Below are 10384 nucleotides of genomic sequence, written 5' to 3'. Positions count from 1 at the left end.
GGTACTAGTAAAATCCTCAACGTATAGTGTAACCAGAGTCTCCTGGAGGGAGAGCGTGAGATTTGTGAATAGATCTATTCGGGAATGACAATCCCACACCTAAACTGCTAGCTACAGTTAGGCAGGCATGCCTGGGGTGACAAATATCATACCGTACGACGCCTGAAGAACGTCGCTGAGGTCATCAGTCATATCAAGCATGGTTATATGACTCACAATAAGTATAAACTAACCTTTGTTTACGGGATTTCATTCTTCATTAGTTTTATTTTCATTAATAGAACTATTATACATTACACTGGAGGATTCCAGGGATACATTAATTGGTTTTATTTTAATTAATAAAACTACTATACATACTGGTGGTAGCCAGGGTTTTCAAACAGAACATACTATACATACTGGTGGTAGCCAGGGTGTTCAAACAGAACGTACAATACATACTGGTGATAGCGAGGGTTTTCAAGCTGAAAATTCCATACATAAAGATTTTCATACAGAATTCACTATACTATACATATTGATAGTAATCAAGCATACAAACTGATATGTTTTCATACTACCAAGGATACCGTAACAAATTTTCATAAAAGGAACTGGTAACATCGTGCTTTTACTAAAGAAGATATTGGATTTTCTTGGAAACATACGAACATTTTACAAGATGCATCAACAAGTTTTCACTACAAACATAGCTTATGAACTCACCAGCTTTATGTTGATACTCTTTCAAAACTGCTTGTATTCTCAGGAAATCAGTAGACACCACCTTCTGGGGTTCTGAGAAGACGAAGAGTATGGAGTCATGTCTTTTAAATGTTGTTATACTTTTGCTGTATGAAAACAAGAGTCAAACAGATGTAAACTTCTTTTCACATGTATTCAATGTTTGGATGTGTTTACTATGATTGCTATGATACAATGGTTGTGATACTATACATGACGTCCTCCACCCCCGAACGTTTCCGCCGTTCCGGTTTGGGGTTGTGAGACATGGGGACCCCGTTAATAAATTACACATATATTTACATATGTTAATTATATAAATATAATAAATAACATGATTTTGAGCTTCCAAAATTCATCAAAAAATATGTTTTTAAGTTGTTAGTATAATGTTTATACGATGCCATAACTTTATTATTTTTAACATGTAAAATTCTGCTATAAATAATTATTTGTTACCTAAAAAATTGCTTCTTTTAGCCTAAATAACTTCTTTTAGCCCAAAAAAACAGCCCAAAATCAATCGGGGGCGGGGGCAGGGGTAGGAAGGCTGAACATTTCGGGGGCGGGGGTGGGGACGGGGGAACGGGGAAATTTCGGGGGCGGGGGCGGGGAATGCACTCCCCGTCCCGTTTGCCCCTGTTGACATCCCTACTGAAACCCTGAGGTGAGTGAACTGAGTTGACTCGCCGTGTCGACCCAAGACAAGTTGACTCTCACGACGTGAGCCAAGGAAGGTTACGACATGAGGACAGAATGATGAGGAAAGTTGACCATTGGCCCTAGGCATTGACTTTGACCAAAGTTGACCCTTAAGGGGTTATGAGTATGAAAGGGTACTTAAGGAAATCTTTTATGTTTAGGGATTGAGTTGGGTTGATATTCAGAGTCGGGGACTGTTCAGCTACTTTTCCAGTATTCGAGGTGAGTTCTCCTCACTATACTGGCAGGGTCGAAGGCACCAATGCTGGCCCTTTGGATTGTATCCTGGTTTATCGTATGATCCTATGTGTAGTGATTGGGTAGATCTGTATCCTCGTGTGTAGGAAGATGCTATGATTGATGATTTGTTAGGCCTATATGATAACTGTATGTGCTAGCTAGCGTTTGATATTATATGATATTAAGTGATGATGGATGGGTTGAGGCGGTCCTGCTTTGTGCTCAAGGCCAACAGACCCAGGACGTCCCGGATAGACTGAAGGCCCAAAGGGGCATACCATTCAGGCCGAAGGCCCGGAGGATGGTTCAGTCATGCTGAAGGTTCTAAGAGTGGGCCAGATAGGTTGTAGGCCCGGTGAGGCAGTCCAGTCATGCTGAAGACTCTGTATGCATATTGTTTGTTTATGACATTGTTCTGGTTGTATGGTGTTGGTATTTTAGGGGAACTCACTAAGCTTTGGGCTTACAGTTTTGGATTATGTTTCAGGTACTTCAGATGATCGTGGGAAGGCAAAGGCTTGATCGTGCACCTCCTCACATTTTGTGTTATGATTTGTGGGATTTCTCTGATGTTAAACTATTTTGAAAACAATTTGTAAATAATGAATGGTTTTTGGGATATTTAAAAAGTTTAAATTTTTTATGAATTTTATGGATGTTACAAGTTGGTATCAAAGCCTTGGTTTGAGTGAATTGGAGGAACACTCGTGTGAATCCAGTCTCAAACTAAGGAAAAGATTTTCAAAATGATTTTCAAACGATTTTCAAAATACCAAAGGAGGATGCGATGCGTACGATCAGCCGGAGCCAATAAGTAGACCCTAAAATACCATGCTAGTAATTTATATTGTAATATGATAGAACAGTATGCTAGTGATAGGCTAGGGATCTTCAGGAATTGCATGATAGAATTGCCTGATCTTTGATGCCTTATCTTGTGTAAAGTACCTCATTGATTGTTGTGTGACTCTTTTGGGTGTGAATTAGTTATTGAATGAATGCGTTAAGTCACATACTACATGGGTTAAATGGTCTTAGGTTAGAGGGTTTGGTCCTGCTGCGCAGCTCTCGTCTGAGTTCAACCGTTGCGGGATTGAATCTTTTAGCCTAGGGTTGTTTAAGTCATGTGGTATGTGATAGTGTTCATGAAATGGCTATCTGGCACCAATGGAGGGTCGTGTGGCAGTTGGTGGGAGGATGAGTTGTACAGGGTCAGCCGGCCAGTCGGGAGATATTTAGCCTTTCCTCTAGGCAGTGAGGATTGAGTGTATAGTTATGCTTGCGAGTATTGTTAGGGAATTGTGATGATCCTTGAGACAAATATGGGTAGGTGTGGAAGGTAGTATGGGCCTGTACTACTGAAAGCACAGGATCCGTACGCGTAACAAGGAAGTCACAACCCCTAGGTTTTCATTGGGAGTTGGTTTCCCGTCATTAAGAGAATTATCTGATATCTTTCTGGTGTATTTTCAGCATGGTGGTTATGACACGATTCGGGCGGGATCCGGGTCGGGATCAGGAGCTGGAAGTCAGGGTGGGCCAACATTATCCCGAGACCATTGATCAGATGAGACCAGATGAGTTAGATGCCAGGATTAGGGAGATCTTGCATGATGAGGTTGCTACACTTTTCCGGGCTTAGTTGTCGGAGATGTTTGGGTCTATTAAGACCGCTACGGTTGAGTACTTTGATGAGCGCTATGCAGCCATTGCTGAGACGACCGCCGCTGCAGCCTCCGCAGCCATGGCGACTGAAGGTGGTGGGACAGGTCAGGCCTTTTAGTATCGGGACTTCGATAATACGAAGCCCCCGACTTTTGATGGAGTTCAGGACCCGATTGTAGCCATGAGGTGGCTATCTGATGTGGAGGGATGCTTCTTCACTTGTTCATGCCTTGCTGACCAGAAGGTCAGGTGTGCTCTAAACCTGCTGAGGTCCGGAGCCAAGGATTGGTGGAGACTTATTACGGGATCATATTCTGAGGAACAGAGAGTTGCGGTATCATGGGATCAGTTCAGGGAGATGTTTCGCGCTCGCTACATTCCACAGGTTGAGCAAGAGAGGCTGGCTCAGGAGTTTTTGGATTTGAGGCAGGGATTGGAGTCGGTAACGGATATCACCCGGATGTTTACCGAGAGGGCGATGTTTTTCCCTGAGATTGCTTCAGAGCAGGCTCAGATGACCCGTTATCTGAGCATGCTCAAGACGGACATCAAACAGTTCGTCTCTACTCAGAGGTGTGACACTTTGTTGGAGTTACTGGAGGCCCCTAGGCAGCGTGAGCTTGCGATCGAACTTCAGTTGAGGGAGCGGAAGCAGGCCCCGACACAGTCACAGCCGGCGCCGAAGCTGTTCAAGGCCGCTGATTCTAGGTCTGGAGGTCAGCGTGGTTGCAGTTGTGGGAAGTGCGGGAAGGTTCATGCCGGAGCTTGCCGATCCAGTGGTGTGTGCCACAAATGTGGCAAGGAGGGGCACTTTGCGAGGGATTGCCGCCAGTTATCCCCGGTTCAGGATATGAGGATTTGTTGCCCCTGCGATCAGATTGTTCATGTGAAGAACAACTGTCCGTTGCTCGCCGCTAAGCCGACGTAGGCCCCCGCGTCAGCTACATTAAGGATCATTGAGGGGGGTCAGGGCAGGGCGGAGCCCCTGAGGGCTCGAGATTGCACCGTCCATCTTACTACCAAAGAGGCCAGGACAACACCTGATGTTGTGACTGGTATGTCTTTATCTCTTATATTATTTATGATTGTATTGTGCTCATATTTGTGTACTTATGTTAGGTACGTTCTTAGGGAACTCCTTGCCTGCCCTTGTATTGTTTGCCTCAGGAGCGAGTCGGTCTTTTGTCTCTCGATCGTTTAGTAGGGAGTTTGATTTGCCCTTAGGAGAGTTAGAGTGTCCGTTGCGAGTTTCCATCGCCAATTAACACGGGGTTTTTGCTTCATCGGTCTATCGGGGTTGCGTTCTAGAGATATTCGGGGTGTCTTTTTCGATTGATTTGATTCCGATTCCCATGGGGGAAGTTTGCATGATAATGGGTATGGACTGGCTGAGTCGTTTCGGTGCCATGATCGACTGCGAGGGTCAGCGTGTGGTAGTTCGAACCCCAAGTGGGGGAGAACTGGTTATCTATGGAGAGGGCACCAGGTTGGGTTCAGGGTTTTGCTCACAGCCAGGGATCGGCAGTATATTCAGCACGGATGTGCGGGTTATTTGGCGTATGTGGTAGATACGCGAGTCAGGGATCAGGTTTAAGTTTTAGATGCTCCAGTTGTCAAAGATTTCGCCGATGTGTTTCCGAAGGAGTTACCCGACATACCTCCTGAGAGGTAGGTCGAGTTCAGGATTGACCTTGTGCCAGGTGCGGCCCTTATTGCAAAGGCACCATACCGATTGGCACCGCCTGAGATGCAGGAGCTGTCATCTCAACTGCAGGAGCTGCTAGGCAAGTAGTTCATTTGTCCAAGAAGTTCTCCGTGGGGAGCGCCGATTCTTTTTTTCAAGAAGAAGGATGGTTCACACCAAATGTGCATTGATTATCGGGAGTTGAACAAGTTAACGGTGAAGAACCGTTACCCACTTCCACGGATTGATGATCTTTTCGATCAGTTGCAGGGAGCATCTTGGTTCTCCAAGATAGATCGGAGGTCTGGGTACCATCAGGTCAGGGGGAGGAGGACGTGGAGAAGACCGCGTTCCGGACTCGTTATGGACATTACGAGTTCGTGGTGATGTTGTTTGGGCTCACCAACGTGCCGGCAGTATTCATGGACCTGATGAATCGGGTATGCAGGTTGATGCTTGATCGCTCGGTTATTGTGTTCATATATGATATCTTGGTGTATTCCAAGACCAGAGAGCAGCATGAGGAGCATCTCCGCGAGCTTCTGGGAGTTTTGAGGCGAGAACGGCTTTATGCCAAGTTATCGAAATGCGAGTTTTGGTTGCGAGAGGTTCAATTCCTTGGACATCTCGTTAACCAGGATGGGATTTTGGTCGATCCGGCCAAAATCAAGGCGGTGATGTAGTGGGAGGTTCCGAAATATCCCTCGGATATCAGGACTTTTCTGGGATTAGCAGGGTACTACCAAAGATTCATTCAGGACTTCTCCAAAATTGTGGTACCCTTCACTCGTCTGACGAGGAAGGGAGTAGATTTCCGGTGGGGCCCTGAGTAGCAGACGACATTCGAGACCCTTCGGTAACGACTGTGCGAGGCTCCAGTTTTGACCCTCCTAGAGGGATTTGAGGATTTCATGATTTTCTGTGATGCATCCATCACCGGATTGGGAGCGGTTCTCATGCAGAGAGGACGGGTGATAGCTTATGCATCGCGGTAGTTTAAGTCGCATGAGGCAAGATATCCCACACATGATCTTGAGTTGGGAGCGGTAGTGTTCGCCCTCAAGATCTAGAGGGATTACCTCTATGGGGTCCGCTGTACCATCTACATGGACCATAAGACCTTGAGACACATTATGGATCAGCCGAACCAAAATATGAGGCAACGCAGGTGGCTGGACGTGGTCAAGGATTATGACTGCGAGATCCTTTACCATCCGGGTAAAGCGAACGTGGTGGCGGATGCCCTGAGCCACAAGTCGGTTGAATCTTCTATTCTGACATCATGTATGAGGATTTCTATGGACTCTCCACTTGTGGGATTGATTAGAGAGGCACAGGCCAAGGGAGTGCGAGAGGAAAATTGGAAGATTGAGAGGATCAGGGGCGAGATCACCAGATTTGTTCAGGACAGTCGTGGGTTGCTGACCCGTTGCGGTCGGGTGTGGGTTCCGATGTCTGGTGGGGATAGACAGATTGTACTGGAGGAGGCTCATAAGTCTCGTTTCTCTATTCACTCGGGAGCCACCAAGATGTACCGGGACCTGAGTTTGAGTTACCGGTGGCCGTGTATGAAAAGAGAGATCGCTTGGTATGTTAAGAGATGCTTGACCTGCAGGATGGTCAAGTCCGAGCATCAGAGGCCGCATGGCAAGCTGCAGCCTCTGGAGGTTCCCATGTGGAAATGGGAGCAGATCATGATGGATTTTCTCACCAAGTTGCCGAGAACGGAAAAGGGCTATGATGCGATATGGGTCATCGTTGATCGATTGACCAAGAGCGCCCATTTTCTGGAAATCCGGGAGAGTTCATCGGCCGAGAAGTTGGCCGATGTATATATTTGCGAGATCGTTGCTCGCCATGGAGTACCGGTCTCTATTATCTTAGGCTGTGATGTTCGGTTCACCTCCCGTTTCTGGCAGAAGTTCCACGAGGAACTGGGCACGAGGTTACATTTCAGCACAGCTTACCATCCGTAGACCGACGGTCAGAGTGAGCGGACCATTCAAACCCTCGAGGATATGTTGTGGGCCTGCGTCATCGATTTTTGTGGGAGCTGGGACTCATACTTACCCCTTGCAGAGTTTTCCTACAACAACAACTTTCATTCCAGCATTGGTGCTCCGCCTTTTGAGTTGTTGTATGGACGAAGGTGTTGCACGCCAGTTTGTTGGGGTGAGGTTTGTCACCGAGTCATGGGTCGGACCGAGGTGGTTCTACAGACTACCGAGATGATTCAGCAGATCAGGCAGCGATTACAGACTGCGAAGAGTCGCCAGAAAAGTTATGCCGACCGGCGCCGATCCGAGTTGGAGTTTCAAGTCAGCGATATGGTGTTGCTGAAGGTCTCACCCTGTAAGGGTGTGATCCGCTTCAAGAAGAGGGGAAAGTTGGGTCCCCAATATATTGGACCATTTCGGATTATTGCCAGGGTTGGCAAGGTGGCGTATAGATTGTATTTTCCGGAGGAGCTCTGTCAGATTCATAGCACTTTCCATGTCTCACGATTGCGGAAGTGCATATTAGACGACAATGTGGTAGTGTCATTGGATTACATTCACGTCGACGAACGCCCGAATTATGTTGAGAAGCCGGTGGCAGTCTTAGAAAGGAAGATAAAAGTTCTACGTAACAAGGAGATACCTTTGGTAAAGGTTCAGTGGCAACATCGGAAGGGATCCGAGTGGACTTGGGAGCCGGAGGCCGAGATGCGGGAGCATTATTCAGAATTGTTCACCGCAGCAGGCTTCGTGGACGAAGCCTAATTCAAGTGAGGGAGAGTTGTAACATCTGAATCATGAGGTATTAAAAATATTATTTTTTTACATTTAGAAGAGGCTCACGACGTGAGCCATAGTGGTCACGTCGTGAGCAGGACCATTGACCGTTTGGCCCGTGTTCTCGAACATCACAACGTGAGGTATAAGATCTCACGATGTGAGTCGGGCCTGATGGTCCCAAACCCTAAAAATCGAGTATAAAACAAAATGAGGAGGCTAGGGTCGCCCATCCTCAACCTCTTTTACTCCCAAGTCACTGAAAAACCCTAGATTCAGCCCTCTTGAGCCCTTGATCCATTGTTGGTGGTATTGGTGTGCTATTGGTGTTTTGATTTCCTTGAAGAAGAAGAAGAATAAGCTCTTGTGGTGGTTCCTTTTTCACGAGATAAGCTCTTCCTTGTGGCACTTCTGAGCTTATAAGCCTCAATAAGTCTCAAAGATCCCACCTTTCTCTTCTAATCTTGCTAGATCTAAGTTATGGTTACCTTCTTTGCATGGGATCTTGGATTATCATGCATGAGGTCCATAAAGTTGGCAACTTTATGGACCGTTGAGTCATTTGCTATGTTAGAATCCTTGGATCTGGATTTTGGTGCAAGTTATGGACTCCAAGTTTGAATCTTGATGTTTATACCCATCTTTTGACCTAACTAGTGTTTAAGTCATGCATGGGACATGCATGACTGAAAAGATATGATTTTTATGGTCCTTTAGGCTAGATATGGAATTCTGGAAAGTCCCAACGTGCATCTTAAAGGGTAAAGAGCTTAATGCTCACAGAACAGTTCTCACGACGTGAGAAGTATGGTCTCACGACGTGAGCATGGCGATTGCCCCGATCTGAAACCCTGAGGTGAGTGAACTGAGTTGACTTGCCGTGTCGACCCAAGACGAGTTGACTCTCACGACGTGAGCCAAGGAAGGTCACGACGTGAGGACAAAATGATGAGGAAAGTTGACCATTGGCCCTAGGCGTTGACTTTGACCAAAGTTGACCTTTAAGGGGTTATGAGTATGAAGGGGTACTTAAGGAAATATTTTATGTTTAGGGGATTGATTTGGGTTGATATTCGGAGTCGGGGACTGTTTAGCTACTTTTACAGTATTCGAGGTAATTTCTCCTCAATATACTGACAGGGTCGAAGGCACCAATGCCGACCCTTTGGATTGTATCCTAGTTTATCGTATGATGTTATGTGTAGTAATCGGGTAGATCTGTATCCTAGTGTGTAGGAAGATGCTATGATTGCTGATCTGTTAGGCCTATGTGATAACTGTATGTGCTAGCTAGCATTTGATATTATGTGATATTATGTGATGGCGGGTGGGTTGAGGCGGTCCTGCTTTGTGCTGAAGGCCAACAGACCCAAGGCGGCCCGGATAGACTGAAGGCCCAAAGGGGCGTACCAGTCAGGCTGAAGGCCCGGAGGACGGTCCAGACATGCTCAAGTTTTTGAGAGTGGGACAGATAGGCTGTAGGCCCGGTGAGGCGGTCCAGTCAAGCTGAAGACTCTGTATGCATATTGTTTGATTATGACATTGTTCTGGCTGTATGGTGTTGGTATTTTGGGGGAACTCACTAAGATTTGGGCATACAGTTTTGGATTATGTTTAAGGTACTTCGGATGATCGTGGGAAGGCGAAGGCTTGATCGCGCACCTCCTCACATTTTGTGTTATGATTTTTGGGATTTCTCTAATGTCAAACTATTTTGAAAACAATTTGTAAACAATTAATGGTTTTTGGGAAACCCTAGTGTGACATCCCCAGTGTGACATCCCCAAATTTCCTTAGGGTTTAGAGGGTTTATATAAGGCTAGGTTGCTTAGTCTTCAAGCTGGAATTGAATAAGGAAACCCTAGTGTGACATCCCCAAATTCATGGCCAGAAAAGACCGGTTTAATTTATGCTTTTGAAATAATTTCAGAGTAATCATCTGATTAAAAGTGTTGCGGAATTTGTTCCCAGAAAAACATAATGAATATGTTATCAAATCATTTCCGAAGAAATGTATTTTATTCACTTAAACCATTGGGATGTCATTGTCAATACAAAAACATAAGCATAAACAAAACTTACATTCATTTACACTAGTGATCTACTTCTCTTTTAATCTCTCAGTGTAAAGCAACTTCGTATCGATACCTGTGATACAAATAAGCTGAGTGGGTCAGGCTTGGGAGCCTGGTGAGCATATAGGGTTTTCAACCCACAATAAATAATAAACTTATTAAGTTCTCAATCAATAAATTTATTAATTTCATCAACCAAAATAACCCTGATTACCCATTCCCATTATCCTCACTTTACGTCCCTAAAACAACTATCACAAGGGACCTAGCCTAAGGATTATCACTAGGGGTGACAACATTGCTTTGGGGGTTCCTCAGCAAGTTATGTCAAATAAAACAAACATCGGGGTGACAACATTGCTTTCCCTCAGCAAGTTATGTCAAACAAGACATCCTAACATAAAACAACCTATAAAGTGACAACATTGCTTCCCTCTGCAATTTATGTCAAATAAGACATGAAGTCACATCGTTGCCATGTGCTAAGCCCATAGCTCTTATTTATCGACAGTATTTCC

The sequence above is a fragment of the Lactuca virosa genome, chromosome 8 (assembly GCF_052849685.1).
Source record: "Lactuca virosa cultivar CGN04683 chromosome 8, Lactuca_virosa_CGN04683_v6, whole genome shotgun sequence".
Taxonomy (NCBI): domain Eukaryota; kingdom Viridiplantae; phylum Streptophyta; class Magnoliopsida; order Asterales; family Asteraceae; genus Lactuca; species Lactuca virosa.
The sequence above is the reverse complement of the archived record's forward strand: the minus strand, read 5'-3'. Positions refer to the sequence as shown.